The following is a 20,119-nucleotide window of genomic DNA, read 5'->3' on the forward strand; positions in this document are numbered from 1 at the left end:
CAAACAAATAAACCAACCTGCTCCCTGGTACACTGTGACACAGAACCTGAATTCCGAAGAGGTAAGAGGAAAAAAAAAGGTATGATCTAAATGCTAGAGTATAGTCTTTGAGCAAAACTACAGGTGTTTTTGTTTGGTTGGTTGTTTTTTTTTTTTTTTTCTTCTTAGCTCAGTATCCAGACTCTGTTTGAAATAGTTTTTAAAAGTAAACCAGCATGATCTAAACTGTTCTAAACTGTTCCTCCTGACAATATAATCTTAGCCCGGTGATATAGTCAGCTGTTTACAGCACTGCAATGCATCACCGCAGAAGCGTATGCAGCTAGAAGTTCTTTTTCCAGCTGCTGTGCTAAGGGGTTGTTTTGCACACCATGCCTCGTTACGGTGTAACTGGAAAGGGTAACCGATACAAGTCACCCGGGATTTAGCATTTGCCTGGTACCCTAACACGTCAATGCTATGAAAGGTCTAAAGCCTCATGAGCTGCAGGAGCGTTCGGATTTGCGAGACCAAACTTTGTTAATGCTCTTTTCTGATTTGTTCCTGTAGTCAAGTGATTTATGATCCCTCAAGAAGTGTGCAGACCAAACGGCTCTGCTTACGGGAAGAGGCCTGTAAAAAGGGATAAGGCTGGACCTGAAGCTGCAAGGTTGGATAGTTTAGGGAGGAAAAGGTGGGGGAGGCTGGTCCTGTTGCTGTTTTTGCTCAACACAAAGGTTCAATTTCCTTGACAAATGATGGACACTGCCTCCAAAATTGGAACTCTGATCCCAAAGGGGCCCTGTGTTATTATAACATAAAGAATGGTTATTAAACTGTCAGAGGGTTAATAGTTTCATCTTAATAATCTTGATAGATGGTGCACATTTCACCAGTGCTCCAAAAGCCCACAATGAGCTTTAAAATATTTTACTATTGGCTTGCCCTTCATTTCCCAAGGAAGTCTAAGGAGAACTCTTCTTGCTAATAAATTCTTTATCATAACTTAGCTGGTTTTCCCCTTATAGAAGGGAAATATATCCTTTGCTGTGCTGTCTGATTAATTGGTCTAATTTTATCAGGAAAATTAAATTCTCTTCTTTATCTAGGAAGTTATTTAAAGAGGTCTGAGCAAAATCCCAGCCCATGAGCCCAATGACTACTCTGCATAAACGTCTCTACGCTTTATTAACTTATTACTTTTTAAGTGATTTCTGTCTGAAGGATTCCCTTCAACTTTGAGGTCCATTTGTCTTCTGTTCTCAGGATTTCAGGATGACAAATGAGATGTCAGATATGACTTACTGTAAGACCTTAGGGGATTCATATAGGGTAGCTCTTACTCTTACCTCAAAATGCTTCATATGAGGTCACCTGTAAAGCTGGCCAATTTCGATGACCAAAACAAATCTCCCAAGAGCTTTACAGCAGGCAAAGTAGCTGTACTCTTAACTGAAGTAATTTTAAAATATCGTTGATCATGCAAAGAGAAAAAAAGAACTAATGAAAAATGTTTGTATATAATATGCATGGATGTTGATCCCAGTCATGAAAATGCTTCTCTTTGCTTAGATTTGTATCAGGAAAGGAACACGTCCCCAGATATGCAGAGCGGATGAAGATGCACAACCATCTCCATTTGTATATAACTTTTGTATTCTCCAAAACGAATGCATGCTGAATCCAGCAACCAGGTGGAGGGACTCTGCTAATTGACTTACTCTGTTCTAGTTTCTTCGTTGATGGGAAGGGCAACAGTTTGCAGTGAAGTAGGAGTCTAAAGGATATATACCCTCATGCTTTAGATCACAAGCCAATTTGCAATAGCTTGTGTTTAGGAAGAAATTTCCCCACAGGTTTATATTCTTGTGAAATTATGTTTGTTATGGAATGTCTTGTGCTTTCTGGGAGTGACTGTCTTCAGAGATGAGGTGATATGGCAGTTCCTCTGCTAGGGCAATACTTTTGTCCTGACAATTGCTCCTGCACACAGCTCCTAAACAAGATGGAATATTACACTGACACGCCCAGTGAGGTGAATCAAATATTGTGCTTCCTGATTTAGCTGGAAATGGGCTTGTTGTTATCTCCTTGGATCTCTAGGCTTGTGTTATTATTATTTCAATTAGAATTTAAACGTCCACACCCTGCTGATGGTTACAGAACAGTTACCAGAGTTAGCAGCTTTCTACCCTTTTATACAGAATTGCCATGGCATTCCAAATAATTCAGCAACAAGAGAACATTAGCTCAGAACTGTTGAGATTGAGGGCGCCTAGTTCAAAGCCTCTGCTCAAGCAGGACCATCTACAGCAGGCTTCCCAGGACCATGTCCAGATGGCTTTTGAGTGCCTCCAAGGTGGGACACTCCACAACCTCTTTGGGCAACCTGTGCCAGTGTTTGGTCACCTTCACAGTAAAAAAGTGTATCCTGATGTTCAGATGGCACCTCCTGTATTTCAGTTTGTGCCCATTGCCTCTTGTCCTGTCACTGGCCACCACTCACAAGAGCCTGGCTCAGTCTTTGTTACACTCTCCCTTCAGGGTGGTGTAAACAACAAGTGAGAAATGAGGGGAAACAGCCTCAAGTTGCACCGGGGGAGGTTTAGATTGGATATTAGGAAAAAATTCTTCACTTAAAGGGTTGTCAAGCACTGGAACAGGCTGCCCAGGGAGGTGGTTGAGTCACCATCCCTGGAGGTATATAAAAGACATGTAGATGCAGCCCTTAGAGACATGGTTTAGTGGTGGACTTGACAGGGTTAGGTTTATGGTTGGACTCAATGATCTCAAAGGTCTTTTCCAACCTAAGTGGTTCTATGATTCAGGTATTTATACTCATTGATAAGTTCTCCCCTTAGCCTTCTCTTCTTCAGGCTGGGCAGTCCCAGACGTCTTGGCTTTTCCTCATAATACTGCAGGTGCTCCAGTTGCTTAATCATCTTAGTGACCCTTCACTGGACTCTCTCCAATAGCCCCATATCTCGTTTTTACTGGAGAGTGCAGAACTGAACAAAGTACTCCAGGTGAGGCATCACCAGTGCTGAGTAGAGGGGAACGATCACCTCCCTCAGACTGCTGACAACACTCTTCCTAATGTAGCCCATGATTTCATTAACTTTCTTTGCTGCAAGGTCATGTTGCTGGCTCGTGTTCAATTTGGAGCCCACCAGGACCCCTAGGTTCTTTTCTGCCAAGCTGCTTTCCAGTTGGTTGGCCCCAGGTCTATGCTGGTGCATGGGGTTGTGTCTCCCCACTTGCAGGAAATTCCTCTCCAGGTACAAGAGAGCAACTTGTTGCTATTTGATTTTTTTTTTTTTTTTTTTACTTCTTCACACAAGGCATTGAGGGATAATTTGCCATCTACTACAGCAGAGTAAGTTATGACAATAATGCAGGCAACAGCATACGGTAAGGTAATGCACACTACAAAGTTTCGAGGAAGACATTAAAATATATGTGAAAGCCTTTCATTGATTGCCCAGAAGAGAGATCTAGAGATAAAAAATAGCTACAGGAAAGGAAAACTGAAAATACAAATGCTACAGAGTTCTGTTCCTGGAGACTCCTCATTTACAGTTCACTGCTTTCTTTTAAGTTTTAATGCTTCACAATAAAAGCGATTAAACATTCAGTATTTGTACATAACAATTTAAAATGTATGCCTTTATAAGATTAATTGTATACTAGAACATGGAAAAGGCTGTCCGTTATTTTTATGAATAAGTTTGATATAGATTCAGCGGTCAGCCATAGCTATATATGATTGAGAAGGTTGAGAAGAATACAGTGTGGGAATGGCCATGGTGCCACCTCCCTTACCTGTAACGAAAGTGCACTGAAATATCCTAAACCTCACAAAGTCTGGAGAAGTACCTTATGGTAACAGAGGAAACAAAACCAACATGTGTTCTGTCCTTCACTGTCACCATGATAACTCGTAAGCATTTTTTTTTCTCTGCATCTTCCTCCTATTATTATCATCCTGTCTGAGCTAAATGACCTGTGACAGATGACAAATGTAGGATAGTTCATGGACAAAAATCACACTCAAAATTGGATATGTTGTGAAAGTATTGTAACCTGCTATGCTGAATCTTAACAGAAATGCAAAAGATTTTTTTCTTCAGTCTAGGACAAGTTTCCAGGTAGTTGATTCAATTAAGTGCAGGATGAGTCTTCATTGCGTTAGACTTTTCTGATTGAAAGATTGGTTTCTGTGACTTTGTATGGAAGGTAACAGCAGCAGGAACTGACTGGTTAAATATGTGACGGCAGATCAAACTCAATACTTCAATAAATGTAATATAATATTCCTGGCTTTTGTGTTTCATTCCCTGAGGTTTTGGAGATATTTCAAGTTTTGATCTTCAGTGTGGAAATTGGATGCTTGCCTCTCTTAACCCCAGGTTGCAACACCATCGTTATTTAGGATAGAACTTAAACAAATGCTTGAATGTTAGCCTGTCATGGAATGGTGCTAAGTTTCTTTACCTTAAAGGAAGGAAAGGGTGAGGCCACATTAAGTCTTTAAATATATAAAAAGCATCTATGAAGATGAAAGTAGTAGTCTGTTCTTTGTACTCACGGTAGACAGCACAGGAAGCGATGGGATTTATACTGCTTCAAGAAAGATTGTTTTGCACACTAGGCCAAAGCTTGCTTGTATGGGCTGGTTTTGGGGGGAGGAGGGAGCGTTGTTTTTTTAATGTTGAGGTTTATGGAGCAAATTATCTAAGGAGGTTTTTGCTCTTCCATTGCAGGAGATTTGTAAAGAACACTTTGGAAAGCCTAAATATAATGGTTCTACGTTCATCTGGGTGGGATGAAGTCAATGACTTCTTAAGGTCCCTTCTAGCTTTGTTGTCCTATAAACCTGTGCCACCATCTGAGCTGGGCACATATTAAATTTGCTGCCAGTTGCATTTTTCTTCATATAAGGTAAAATTTTGCTCCTTCACTGAACAGACAACACGTCCTTCCTTGTGAGGCCACCTTTTATTCTTTTGCAGTACGTTAATCTGCTGGCAAGCTGCCATTTTTTTAGGAGCACTTGAATAAAACAAAAGTAGTACACGTTAATTGTAGTTCCTGAGTTTTGTAGCCTTTTCTTTGTAGCTGAAGTATTACTTATGGTTACTTATGGGAAGGGCATATTTCTTGGTTAGGGAGTTCTTATTTTTACGTGCTACTTTCAAAATCCATGTGGGTTAGGCAGATTCTTTCCTTAAACTGATGCTATTTTCTCCTCTGCATGTGAATCCAGCATTTCTTTTATTGCTGGTGTCCCAGGTGGCTCTGGGATAGGTTTCTCTGATTCTGTGGTATAGCTCCCTTCTGTCAAAGATGGAACAACAATGGCATCAGTTCACTTCTGCCCCCTTCTTAACTTAAACAAACGTTGTTTAAATCTGTGGGCAGGTGAGTGATTTGTTTCAAATTAATGATAACTGAATGAAATGATAAGGTAGTTTAAAGTTGAGGCAATTTTACTGCTCTTGTCCAAGGAGCTTGTGACTGAAATACGTTGTTGGGTTCTCCAGCTGCTTCTTGAAACATGGTCTGGGTCAATAAATTCTTATTTACTTATTTATTTGTTTGTTTTTAATTCTGTATCTGGTAACTCAATGGCTGTTGCTGATTTTTTTTTTTTTTAACTTGACCTGCAGAATTAATTGTTATTATCCCGTGTAAAAGTACTTTTCTTGCAAATAATGTTAAGACATGCACTTTCTGCCAGTTTTCAGCAGATTGTTAATGCTATTCCCAACGATGATATTGTATCTTGTCTCTGACAACAGCATCAAATTACAAATCGCTTTTAGAAGAAATTCAAGATAGCAAGTCAATATTTTACAAAACAACTTGAGTTTTCACTGAGCAGAAGTGGTTTGTCTTGCCATGCACCGCTTCAACAACTGAGCTCAGCTGAGGTTTGCATGGATTTTCATTAGGAAGATAAAGGTCTCCAGCTCTGGAATTCTTTTTCTCTGAATCTCACTTTCTTTTGACTAAGCCTGTATCTGATGACCAGTGCTGTACAGCTCATAGCCCTGTTGGTCAGTGGTTTCACGGAGTTCACGGAGTTTTCAGAGTTGGAAAGGACCTCTAGAGATCATCTAGTCCAGTTTGTGTAAATTTTATTTTTTGTATTTAAGAAAAAAGGGTTTCTGTGCTAGCAGAGATAAATTCTCTGTTATGTTGTCATGGTCTCTCTCCTCTGGTGATTACTTATGCTTCAGAGGAGGGAGAAGGCTGTACACGCTGTCTAACTGCCTGGTTCAAGGTCCTTTGACGGTCATCTGAGTCCATTCAGCTATTTTGTGTCACTCGGTCTCAGGAATGCTTGGAGCATGAGCAGTGGCAGAGCCAAGCTACCAGCATAACTTAGAGCGGCTTCAAAGGTCTCAATGTTGGAGAGGGTACATAAACCACACCTGGTCTCCCTCTTGGGACTGACATCTGCTGCGCTAAACCCAAAGTCCTGGACTACTGTAGTTAATAAGGTGTATTTTATATTTGTTGTGCCCAGTTGTTGAAGCCCTGATGATGTGTAATGAGTGGGTATTGGAATCTGATCTATCTGGCATTGCTGCAAACTGGGATAATGCCTGTTAAAATGTCCGACTATGGTCCGTTCAGAAATAGTATGGAGTTGATATAATTTTTGTAGCGTGGCTGGTAAGCTGGAAGTGTAGTCATCTTGAATGCATACTCAGCCATGTTCTCTCTAGCAAAACTTGAAGTGAGGAAGAGGATATTCTCCCCTTCAGGTAACTAAGTCAGCTTACAGAATACCATGCATGACCGTTTAAGCATCTGTCTGCACTACAGGCAGTTTATAGGCAATTTCAATTTGAGAGACGTATACTTACTGCGTCATGCAGCCAGTAGTGAAATTTTGTTAGAATTTCTGAAATACTAGATTTTTAAATTTTTCTATATCATATGTGTTGCACTCAGGACCCAGTAACAGCATTTTTGTACTTAAGAATGATACATTAAAAAAATATTAATCTTTAGCCTATTAGATGGCAAACACATAGGCACTACTAATTATTGCCTATGGAAACTGAAAAAGGAAAGTGGAGCTGTTTGAATGGTAGCATCTACCCCGGCCTTCCTAGGGGGCTGATTTCCCAAAGCTGAGGAGAAATAGATGGAAATTTGAAAGGAAAATATAGTGGAAAGCAGTGAATCAACACTTGCTGTTAAAAAAACCTCTTAAACAGTTAAGAACTCTCAATTCTGCACTAAAGCATAATAATTTCAGATAAAAGCCTGTTCTGGAGTAAGAGGAGATACTAACATACAACAGATGGAAGAAGGACACATGACAGTCAAAGTGATCAAAGAAAGATGTTAGGAAGTGTAGAAGATGGGAAAGTGCTTTCCAGGAGAAAACCATGCCATGACAACAGTGTTTTACAGGTTAATGTCTACAGAAATTTTAAAGACTTAGAAATAAAATCAGGGAAACAGTAGAGACCTGTTCTACCGGGCACAGCTGAGCCCTGCAGACACTGTGATAATTTTGAGGAGGTTGTTGAAAAGTGTCTCTGAGAGATTAACACCCAGGTTTGCTGATTTAAGGTGCCTTTTATCAAGGATGTGGAAGGGTTACATGAAATCATATTTTCTATTCGCTATACGTTTTGGATTACTGGGGAAATTACAGAATTCCTATTTCAAGATGAATTTGGTGATACAGATAAGTAAAATTCATGTTAGCATGACGTCTATCTCCAACTCAGTATTGGGAAAACAATGCATACTTGATTTAATAAAAAATTGATAGATTTAAATAGAAGTAAATGCTAGTAGAGGTGAGCTTTTGAAGAATGTCAATCAGATTTATGGCTTTTTGATTAAGGACTTCCTTGATATCCATGAAGATATAATAGACTTAGACATTGATATAGAGTTTGATGTAATATCACGGTTGCTTAAAGATGTAGCACCCTTTGGGTTTGTCAATGCCTTTAATTCATTGGGAACTTGCCAGATGCGGCAGTAGTTGTCAATGAGAAGCCATTACCCAAAACCATTGTGGTGCTATTGGTGCATCTTAATGGCCCATACCAGGCCGATACTATTCAACATCCTCACCCATCATCTGAAAGTAAATGCACTTTAAGGCTCGTAAAACTTGTTGCTGACACAAAGGGCATCCAAATGTTAAATAATGTTGAGGACAAATGGCAGCCTTGCAGATCTAGATCACTGACAAGCTGGGCTCCACACACACAAAAGTCACATTCAAACAATACAGATTTTCATTCAGCCCAACTTAAAGTGCCACAGATTTAGAAACTGTGGATGGAGGTGGTAGCTTTGAAATGGGGAATTATATCCTTACAAGTAAGAAAGGGCTTAGGTGTTGGCATCGGGCAAGAATTTTAAACCTCCAATGCCAGGTTGTGTCAAAAAGGCCTGCTGAGATCTGGGGCTGTTGAGGAATTAAGGAGAAGGAGGAAAGAAAGGATCTCTGTGCAGTGCGTTGGCAAAAACTCTGTTGAGCACTTTCCTTAGTTGTAGAAAAATTGTATTTTGGGATCCAATACTAAAAATTATGGCCACTGTAGAAAACAGAATCCAAAGCCATCCAGAGAATGGAGAAGGCTTTTAGCAATGAGAAATACAAAATCAGTTCAGTCTGTGTAGGTACCAAAAAGATGACTGTGAGATGACTTGATTGCAAAATGTAAAAGTGCCTTTGAGGAGAGAAAATACTGGGCACTAATGGGCTCTTCAAATTAACACAGGAAGACACAGCAGATCCGTGGCTGGAAGCTGATGTCAGACAAACTCAAACATAGTCATGAGTCATTGTTTTAACTGTGTGTTGTAACGTCACTAGTACAAACTCACAAGGGAAATGTTTGGGCTCTGAGTTGCTGTTTTTTGAAATCAAGTCTCGGTGTCTCTCTGGAAAACATCCTTTGGCTGTACAAAAGTTATTGGGCTTGTTTCATTGGTAACTGGCTAAAATTTAGTGGCGTGTGGTACACAGGAGGTCATTCAAAATGATTGTAATGGTCTTGTCTGCCTTTAAGCTCTATGAATAAATGTTTAAGTTAAGCTCGGCTCGTTCATTCTGCAGGGTATGATAGGCTGTTTGTATTTCATTTAATTCTCTCATACAAGCCTTACTTTACAGCCTCCAATATTTATATACATGAATTGAGGAGAGGTGACGCGGCAGTTGCTCATCCCCGAACCACGGCACAGTTTGTGTTGGTGGTCAGGGCAGCCTGCCTGGTGAGTGCTCAAGGACCGACTCGTGCCCGTCAGTTTTTGGTAACATCGGATGCTTTGCCTTTAAGCACCGTGCAGCTCGAGCCCCTGTGTTTGGGGGGGAGTCAGCTCTGCCAGCTTTAATCACTCACCTTAGCCTTGTGCAGAGAAAGGTGTAGAAAATGCCACTCAGCAAGGCTGCGAGGCCATGAAATTGTGTTAAGCAACGCTCGTGAAAATGGCTGGATTTGCTTTTTTAGCCTAAGCGTCTAAATGTTTTTGAAATTGTAATTTTCTTGTGCTGTTATGTGTAAAGGTGACCTCTCTGTGTTGGGCCCTTGGCGATTTGCTCCCGACAGCTCATCAGCTTGATTCATTTGGTGCGGTGGTCAGTCAGCACCTTCTCCGCAGCACCAAAGCAGGATTGAGCTCCTCTGATTTGCAAGGATACGGTGGCATCTACTAGAAATGCGGGACCTTCTGAAGACACATTAGGGTTTTATTTTTGTGGCAGCACTATACGTACCAGGGGTGCAAAGATTATAACCCTCATTGGGCTCGCTAGCAGCCGTGAAGGAATAGGAGAGGCAACGTCGCTTGTGGAATCCTGAGCTCCTGCTGGAGAGAGATGCCCCAATGAGCGCATTTCTGCAGTCGGCTCTCTTTCTATCTCGCTTTCATCTCGTGTTTAAAATTGCGGACCGGAGCTAAGGTTTGTGATGTTTGGGTGCTCCCGCCGTTGGCCACATGATGGCACACAGTAGTCAAATGAACGTTGCGAACTCTTGTGGACTGAGAGGAACTAAGACTCCCGTTCAGGGCGGTGATGGTCGGGGTTTACCCTCCCTAGCTGCTGTTTTGAGCTGCAATTTACCGTGATTACAGTGAGGGACAGTGGTGGTGTTTCAGCCACAGGCTGAAAAAAATCTGAAAAAAGAACAAAAAAAAAAGAACAAGAAAGGGTCTGAAGCAGGAGTAAAAAGCACGTCTGGCCAAAAAAGATCAGCCTTTCAAAGGGGTTGATAGCAAGAAAACTGTCGTTTTTTCTGGTTGTGCTCTTTTGCATTGTTTTGGGTTTCTCTTCAAAGCATCAGTAAACAGCAAGGAATCAGGAAAGCCTTTTTATTTTTTTCGGGATATAGACGAGAAATAATGTGTTCCACTGTGAGATGTGGGGTAGGGGAGTTTTTTTTGGTAAAATGTCTTCTAGTAAATAGCGCTCTTTGCCTCCCCAGTGCTATGGAGGTGGCTGGTGAAAATATCAAAGTGTACTATATGATCTAAATAGTCTAGTGTGTTATCAGTAAGTCAAATAGTGTTTAATGAATATCAGCCTCAGAAGTTACTATGAAATTTATACTTAGTTTATTACAGCTTCGGTGGTGTTAGTTCCTGCATCCTGCATTATTTCTACTGTCTATAATTACTAATAAAACAGCAAAAGCTTGTTGATAATCTAGCTCTCACCAGTTAATATCCTTTTTTTTTAGCATTATTTGCATGAAGGAGAACTCCCAGTTGAATGGAAAATGTGGAAGTATATTTTATACTAATTCTAATGGTAGCAGCTGAAGACCAGCAGCCCATCTAGCAATGCTGCATAAACACATGCAGCATTTGCGTTAAAAACCAAGCATCCATGGGGATGTAGCAGATAAATGCAGGGGCTGTAGAAACCTCCCTGGCCTCTTGCATTTTACTCTGATGCAAATACTGAGGTCAATGAGAGGAGTACAGAAAATCTGTTGTCAGGATATTTGCAGCAGTGACTCCAGGGTAGTCCTCCTTTTCTCATTCAGAGTTTCCCTGTGGTAAGAGAAACTGTGTGAAAAAAAAAGATAAGGAAGGACACATGAATCTGAAAAAAGATTTGGACAGAGATTTTCAAAGGTTTGGCTAACTGCTGGGAATTGATTATCTTAATATTGTTGTTCTCCGCCTCCTCTCATTACCCAATAGCTTTACAACCCTGCCCGAAATGTGTGCCTCAGCAGAAAGATTGAACCACTTCACTTCCAGTGTGCTTCTTGCAATGGAGAAGGAGTGCGATACCCCAGCCGCACTGCCCATCTTGTGGGGTCTCGCTTTCTGTATTGGCATCTGAAACATGCAGAGCTTGCACGTAGCTGTCAGGAGAACTCTCTCAGGCCACTTTGAAAGATATTGTGCCTTTATTAATAATAATTTTGTGGGTGTATTTCTGTTTTTAAGCATAAGTCAGCAAAACGAAAGACAAACAAAGCAAAAAAAGAAAAAAAGAAAAATTTGCGCCCCTAAGCCCTGAGCAAACTCCTCACTGATAAGACAAAATGTAGTCGGATCCCTGAAGTGAATATGAAAATTCCCAAGCATCAAACAAGCATTTGACATCTTTGTTAGTAAACAAACACGGCACGGTTTCATTTCTTGTGACACTGAGTTATGGTACAGCGTGTTCTGCCTCCCTCTCTCTCTCTCCCTTTCCTTGTGCTTTTCTCTCTCCTCCTCCTCCTCCCACCCCCATTGCTGGCAAGCTGATTCCAGAGGCCAATGACAACACCCGTGTCTCTTTCAAGTCCAGTGCATTTGTTAGACATTTGAGAGGGTTGCTTTCCTTCCCTTGGGTACCCCGGCACGCAACGTGAAAGATGCAGGAGTTCACGGACTGCTGAGTGCTTAGCTGCTGCACTTTCTTAAGTGAAGGCAACTAGCGAGCAAGCACAGCAATTAGAAATAAAAGAAAATATTTTTCTATGGGGAATGTTTGTTGACCCCACAGCTGTTATTTAAAATGGAAAAAAACCCTTGATGATACGGTCTCTGTAGAGCGAGGAGAATTCTTATTTATTTTTTTTAAAGAAGCAAAAATGCTTTCCTAAATCAAATTCATTGTACCATACAGAGAAAACAGCGCGTTTTGAACTCATGCTTTGAACTGTAACTTTCCTAACTTTATTTTTTATACTAAACTATCACTAAAAAATGAGTTTCCAAATGACATCCCAATTCCTAGTGGTATCTCAAGCTGTATTTGTCATGCCTTTCCTTGTGAAGAATTACCTTGTGAAGAATTTCATGAACAGTGCACCAGCTTTTGCATAGTTACTTTTTGACCTGGAATGCAGTCAATACAGTTTTCTAAATGAGACATACAGTGCAAATCAGATGCTCGGAATTCCATCTAATTTTGCATGTAAAGAAAACACAGGCCAAATGCTCAAACTTGCAAAAATCCCTTGGGTTTTTCGCTGAACATAGATGGTCAAGACCTTGGATTTGTATCTCATCCAGTTAAATTGCCTTGGGTCCCTGACTGCCATACTAAGGTACTCCACTAATCTGTATCGAAAGAAAAGATGTATTCCAAAATTGCTTCTCTCTGGTACCCTTTTTGAAGTGCACTGTCATGGAGAGGAACTAAGTTTCATTGTTGTATTTGTCATTGGCTAATATATTCCAAGGTTTGCATTGTGTTGCTCGCCTGCCATGGTGAATACTTAGGTAAGAGGCCTCGAGTGAAATTGGAGCCAAATCAAGATCTGTGTTCTTGCTTCAGACTGCCTGTAATCTGTAATTCAGTTTTAGGTCTGGTGGTTGTGTTGGAGCCTAATGCAGTTATATGCATTTGATTTTGATGGTAGGCGTGCCGCTTCACGTAGAAGTATGATGACTGGGTAAAGCAGAAGGACTGCCTGAAAGATTACTTGAGTTGGAAATAATCCAAAGAAGCATAAGAAAAGTTTAGTTATACATGTTCTTTCAGGGGAGGAAATGGATTGCTGAGATCAGAGAAGCACAGAGTCTTTACTGTGAGTGTAGGAAGACCGTCCATACACCAAAGAAAGTCTTCTCTATAAAATTTTTCAGTCTTCATCTGCTGGATGGCTGAGGAATCAGCGAGGCTATTACAGAGCTCAATATTTTGTTTCCCAGACAAATATGCTTTAATTAGATGTTGCCTCCTGAGGTCCCGTCTGGCAAGGCAATACTCCTGTTGCTGTGTTGGGCCTGATGGCTGCTGCTGAGTTGTAAGGCAGGAAGGTCTCAGGAGCGGCCTGTGAAGAATCCAAAATCCAACACCTAATGTCTCCAAGTGCCAGCTGCCTACAAAATCTCACTGACTTGCAGTGGCAGGAGACTCCGCGTCTCTCCCTTTGGGAATGACTCTCATCTCGTCTGCCTAGAACCTGTCCATAGCATCACGGCTTAGGCACGTGGCAGTAGGTCCAGGAGAGCACAGGCTGCTCTGTCCTCAGTGTTTCACCCCGGGAATGCCAGACACGTGCCCTACACCAGCTTAAGGCACGTCCTGCAGACAAGTCTCATGGAGCCGCTGACTAACCCACAGATGCAGCCAATAAGGTACAGTAATATGGATTAAGTTGTTGAGCTCCAATTTGACTTCAGTTATTAAGTGAACTTCCTTCATTTGAAATGGTTCCCAAGACTCCTTTTCCCTTCATACCCTTAAAAAGCGATCACATTATTCTTGGGTTGTTGCATGTGGGCTTGAATGGAATTTAAACTGCCTGCCTGACAATGATGAATGAATCAACTCCAAATCCCTTGATGTGGATCAGCTATATAGCATAACAATAATATTGTTGTTTAACATTTATATTGAAGTAATACCGTGAGGAATCTCAGCCATTCGGGGACCTATTTTGTTAGGAACCGAATAAAGCACATAGCAAAATAACAAGTCTTGTTCCAAAGACAAGACTGTCTAAAAGACAAGCTGTACCAGTTGAAGGAGACAAACAAAAAAGACAAGGAGCAGAATGATATAAATGACAGTTGCATCTTTATAGAGCTTTACAGACCCTGTGTGCTGCTTAATTTTCTTGCATGGTTGATCTGCCATGTTGATTCTGGATCTTGCTCAGCCCTTTCCATTTTCATCTTCTTTACCCGTGCTGTCAAACAAACACTTAAACCTCAGGTTTTGCTGGCAAAGTTTAGAATGTATTGAAAAAATGAAACTGTCCAGGAAATTCCCCATGACACTTTATTATTACCTTACCCTTTTAGTTGGCTTTCTGTACCTCAACATCCATATTCAAGCTTACTTGAATGAGTTCTTCTATGCGAGATGATTGTAAAGCAGTCTGTCAAATTCTTTACTTAGATCCAACTGTATTGAATCTGCTATGTTCCCTCCCATTCCTCACTTAGTAATATTTTCAAAATTGTAATTGGGCTTGTCTGGTGTGGTGGGTTGACCCTGGCTGGTCGACAGGTGCCCACCAAGCTGGTTTATCACTCCCCTCCTCAGCTGGGCAGGGTTGAAATGAGGACAGGGAGAGATCACTCACCAGTTACTGTCAACGGGCAAAACAGACTCAACTTGGGGAAATTAATTTAATTAATTACAAATCAAGTCAGAGAAGGTTAATGAGAAATAAAATCAAATATTAAAACACCTGCCCCCCACCCTGCCCTTCTTCCCAAGCTTAACTTTACTCCTGTTTTTCTCTATCTCCTCCCCGAAGTGGCACAGGGGGACAGAGAATGAGGATTGTGGTCAGACATGTTGTCTCTGTCGCCCCTCCCTCCTTAGGGGGAGGACTCCTCACACTCTTCCCCTGCTCCAGCATGGGGTCCCTCCCATGGGAGACAGTCGTCCATGAACTTCTCCGACGTGTGTTCCTTCCATGGTGAGCAGTCTCTTCAGGAACAGAATGTCACAGCTTGGTGTGCCTATGGGGTCACAAGTCCTGCCAGCAAACCTGCTCCAGCATGGGATCCTCCCTCCATAGGGCCACATGTCCTGCCAGGAGCCTGCTCCAGCGCAGGCTTCCCACAGGGGCACAGCCTCCTTTGGGCATCCACCTGCTCTGGTGTTGGATTCTCGATGGGCTGCAGGTGGATATCTGCTTCACCATTAACGTCCAGGGGCTTGCAGAGGGACGGCCTGCCTCACCATGGTCTTCACCATGGGCTGCAGGGCAATCTCTGCTCTGGCACCTGGAGCACCAACTCCGCTTCCTTCACTGACCTTGGTGTCTGCAGAATTGCTGCTCTTGCATATTCTCACTCCTCTTCTCTGGCTGCTGCCACACAGTTCCCCCCTTCTTAAATATCTTATCACAGAGGTGTCACCACCGTTGCTGATGGACTTGGCTTTGGTCAGCAGCAGGTCCATCCTAGAGTCGGCTGGCATTGGCTCTATTGAACATGGCAGAAGCTTCTAGCAGCTTCTCACAGAAGCCACCCCTGCAGCCCCCCCTGCTACCAAAATCTTGCTACGCAAACCCAATACATCTGGAAATATTTTTTTTTTCCTTTTCTTTTCAACTGTCTCATCCTTGCTGCTGTTCATGGTTCCCTGTGTCCTGCAGGGGAGGAATTTTAAATGACTCAGCTAATTGGTCTAACTATTTTCTCTGGGAAACCAGTGCCACCAATTTTAATAAAAGCAAACATAGACCTCATATTTCAAGAAGAGTAGAGTATTCTGTTGACTGCTTTTGAAAGTCCCACCCTGGTTGTACAGTGTTACAAATATGGGTTTTTTTTGTTTGTTTGTTTGTTTTTAAAAAGAACATATCTTAATAAGATACTCAAAATGAAAGTATTTTTTTTATCACAGATAAATACAGCCATATGCATGGAGATACTAGCACACATGTTAAAAGAACATTGATGCTCTAAGGCTGCGCTCCTGGAAACCCCTACATCAAGGTCCTGTATAACTGCTTAATTTGTTTCCCTGTTTCCCATGTATATTACAACACAATGTTCAGTTATATGGTCCCATAATATTGTTGGCTGCAGTATCTCTGACTTGGGAATCCTGGGTTCTCCCCAAGCTCTGGGAGCTGAATGAGCTCTGCCAACATGTGCTCTGCTCCTTACTCAGGCAGTGTTTGACCTGCCTATCACATTGCCTTCAAGTTGTTCGTGTCCAGTCCTGACTGTCTTGGAAGATGCAATGAGAATACACAGTGTCAAGACACTCAGGAGAACCATATTGAAGCTGGAAATTAAAATGTCCACAGTCAAACCAATGCCTCTATGTAATTAGCTCTTTTCAAGGAAGGCTGACTAGAGTAAAAATTGTGCACAACACGCCTGCATGGCAGAGGCAAACCCCAAAATGCTTTAAAACAAAATACACCCTCCGACTGACCTAGGAACAGAGAATATTTCCTTCACTGGTATGACCAGGATTCCTTTGTGTACCCATGAAGTAGTTAGTCATCACCTAGTCAAAGGATATAAATACACAAATGTTACTTTTTGGAAAGCATTATGCTAGCCTGGATGATTTATACCATGTTAGCTAACATAATTTCTGTTACTTTGTGAGCCTAAGCTGGAAGTATTACTTGATAATTGTAAGCTAGAAACAGGTCCATGTACTAAATTTAAGTGCTCAGGGAAACTGAATGTAATATATATACTTAAAATCTCAGGTTGTGATAATACGATCATAAATAATTACGAATGATAAATGACTTGCTTTTCTTTTTTTCATGTGAAGAGGATGAAACAAGAGTGTACCTTGCCCTGAAATGACACAGTAATTGGGGTTAGTGCAGGATTACTGCATTTGTCCTGACTTGACATTATATTAAGATTAGCTAGAATTACTTTTAATAAGGGTAACGCTTGTCAAAGGCCTCAGACTTGATGTCTTGGACTGCACTGCCCTCTACTTAGCTCCAGAATAGGTACTGGCAGCATCTACCTGCAGCGAGGCTGTTGCAAACCACACTTAATTGTGCTCTGGTTGCTGATCATTTTATGGAGCAGAATGTTTTCTGGATTAGCTAGGGGAAGAGTGGTGTGTCTTTGTCAAGTAAGTGTGGAATTGCTGCTCAGCCCACAGGATTCCTGGGCAATTCAGACAAAAATTGTATATGCATGGAAAGAAGACTATTATGGAGCTATATTACATTAAAGGGAAAAGCAAAAATCTATAGATAAAACCGAGCAAAGGAACACAAAGGAATAGTGAGAAAAATAAATATATATGCCAGTAAATTGCTAAAACTGGTTGCTGTGATTACTTGAGCAGTATGTCAAAAATACATTTTGAAAAATGATGATAAGCCATTCTTGTGAAGACTGCAGTGTTGAAGAAAAATGAAATAATGGGAGAGGGGGATAAACTCCAAACCCAATCTTGTCTTTAAAGTACATACCGTGTCCTGCATGTCCAAGTTTGGCAGTGTAGTCTTCTCAGAGATACCTTTTGGCCACCATAAGCCTTAGTCAGGAAAATATGCAGTGGTGTTCGACAAAATGTGCAGGAAGGGGAAATTTTGTTATAGTTTATTGAATGATTGATGATAATTTAAATCCAGCTCAGAAAAGCTGTTATGTTCTTGAATCATTTCTTGGCTAGTGTGCAAATAAAAATGCATTGTGTAGTGCTGTTGCTGAATTTCAAACAATTTAATAACAAAAAGTTGCTTACTGAGGAACAAGAGGGGTTTCTCCAGAAGATGGATGTATGATAGCAATTATGAGGGCAATGAATTGGGCCTTACTTATATTTGCTAAACAGAGGGAAACATTACAAAAGCTTTGCTAATTTCAGGGGTGAATTAAACATTTAGGAGGCAATTACCTCTTGACTTAAAGCGAGATTTAGGTATGGAGGGTATTTAAATGTATTACGAGGCCTAAATAGCAAGAGGGAAGGCCAAAAAAGATTTTTGGCAATGGGGAGATTTCAGTCTCCTCAATGGAAATTTGTAATCAATGGAAATTAGGCTTCATGGTGCCTAAATTGCACCTCAGAATGCAAATATAACCTCCAAAGTCACATAAGCAGACTAGAAGATGTAGTGTCTTGGTTTGCAAAAAGAATCATTGAGGACAATGTCCTTGAAGCAGAACAGTCCTCTGCAATGGGCAGGAAGTCAAGCAGGCATGGCAGAAGGTCATCGTGAACGATCAGAGAACTCCTCACTGAGCAAAAATGCACAAAAGCAGTGTAGGCAAGGTAGAAGTGGAGATGGGCTGCTAGGAGGAATGTAGAGACGCTGCCTGAGAGTGCAGGGACAGGGCTTGGAAAGCCCAACTTGGCTGCAGCTGAAACTAGTGACGGATGTGAAGGGCAACAGCACAGGGTGGTGTAACCGCACTGGTAGCAAAAGGCAGGTGAAGCACAGAAAACACAAACCCACTGCTCAGTGGGGCAGAAGACCTAGTGATGAAGGACAGGGGAAATATACAAGGTACTTGATGCTTTCTTTTTTGCCTCCATTGTTACTGATAAGGTTTGCCCTCTGCTTTCTCAGGTCACAGAGTCTGCTAGTGTGTTGGAATGGAACATTATGCCCAGGAGAAGATAGAGCTGGGGAACACAAGGCCATACAGAAGTCCATAGGACCAGAGAGGTTACATCCGATGTTGCTGGAGAAACTGGCAAATGTCGTTGGGAGGATGCCGTCTATCATCTTGGAAAGGTCATGGATCAGGTGAGCTTCCTATTTGCTGGAGGAAAGCAAACTTCACATCTCTTGTCAGGAAAGGCAAGAAGAAGGAGGATTTGGGGAGCTATGGGCTACTCAGCTTCACGTCAGGCCCACGGTAGATAATGAAGCAAATCCTCCTAGAAGCCATTTCTGGGCATGTGAAGAAGATAACTGGAAACAGCCATTGCATATTTACCAGGGGAAAATAATGCATGCCCTGATTGCCTACTCCAATGAAACGAGTGACTGTGTTGCTTACCTTGATGTCAGCAAGGCTTTTGGAACAATCTCTGGTAGTGTTGTTGTGGTGACTAAACTGGTGAAATGTGGACTGTACTGTGGATGATAAGGTGGATGAAAACTGGCAGGACTGCTGGACTTGGAATACTGGGATCAGTGACACAAATGGATTGCTGATTGCTAGTGGCATTTCAGAGGTTGACACAGATGCTAATGCTCTTTAACCTCTATATTTACAAGCTGGATGATGAGATACAGTGAACTCTCAGCAAATGTATGACACCAAGTTGTGGGGAGCATCTGCTGTGCTGGAGGGCAGGGCTGCCTTTCAGAGAGACCTCAACAGGCTGGATAATTGGGCTGACTGGTACCTCCAGGAGTTCAGCCCCTGTGCTGGGGTGATCTCATGCAAAAGCAGGAGCTGGGCCCACAGCAGAGAAAACAGCTTTGGAGGAAAAGACCTGGGATCCCAACGGACAGCAAGTTGACATGTTAGCAGTGTGCCCTTACAGCAAGAAACAACCTCCACATCCTGGGCTGTTGGCAGGAGCGCAGCCATCAGGCTGAGAGCAGCGATCTTCCCCTCTATTTGGCACTGGTGAGACCGCACCTGGAGCACTGTGCCCCGTTTGGGGCTCCCCAGTACCAGAGATTTGCTGAGGTACTGGACGGAGCCCAGTGGTGGGCCACTGTGCTGGTGAGGGCTGGAGCACACAGGGTGTACAAGGAGAGGCTGCAAAAGCTGGGCTTGATCCGGCTGGAGAAGGGAAGGCTGGAGGGAAGGAGCCCTTACTGCTGCCTGCAGCTGCCTGCTGGGACAGTGTGGGGGAGACAGAGCCAGTGACGCTCTTCAGAGGCACCCGGTGACAGGATGAGAGACAATGGACAGAAATTGAAGTCAAACTTCATATTAAGGGATTTTTTTTTTTTTCACCATGAAGAAGGAAAAACATGGGAACAGATTGCCTAGAGAAGATGTTTTCTTCACATTGTGATTATCATATACTCCAAGGCTTGTTCTAATGTACCCTTTGTCCTCACAGGATACTTCAGCTTTATCCTCCTGAATTTTCTACAGGGAACAGAGTGTTTTGTTGTCATTAGCAGCACTATGAGAATGATAGGGCTCAGAACAGAAAATGCAGTACAATGGACAGGCAGGGAATGAGGCTGAACAGTTTAATAAAAGGATTTTCAAATAAATTGCCTGAAATGCTTTGCAACCCTGGCAAGGCAAGCCCCTAAGATACAAG

The 20,119-nt window shown here is 42.0% G+C and overlaps 1 long non-coding RNA gene across 1 annotated transcript; it reads left to right on the plus strand.

The window, feature by feature from the left end:
- The first annotated feature begins 50 nt into the window (after nucleotides 1–50).
- Nucleotides 51–18,691, plus strand: LOC309682584. Its single transcript, XR_014270135.1, has 3 exons — nucleotides 51–61; nucleotides 15,788–15,879; nucleotides 18,450–18,691. It is a non-coding gene; the product is annotated as an uncharacterized lncRNA (long non-coding RNA).
- Nucleotides 18,692–20,119: the final 1,428 nt, after the last annotated feature.

The sequence above is a fragment of the Vanellus vanellus genome, assembly GCF_965231255.1.
Source record: "Vanellus vanellus genome assembly, chromosome: 1".
NCBI classification, from domain to species: Eukaryota; Metazoa; Chordata; class Aves; order Charadriiformes; family Charadriidae; genus Vanellus; species Vanellus vanellus.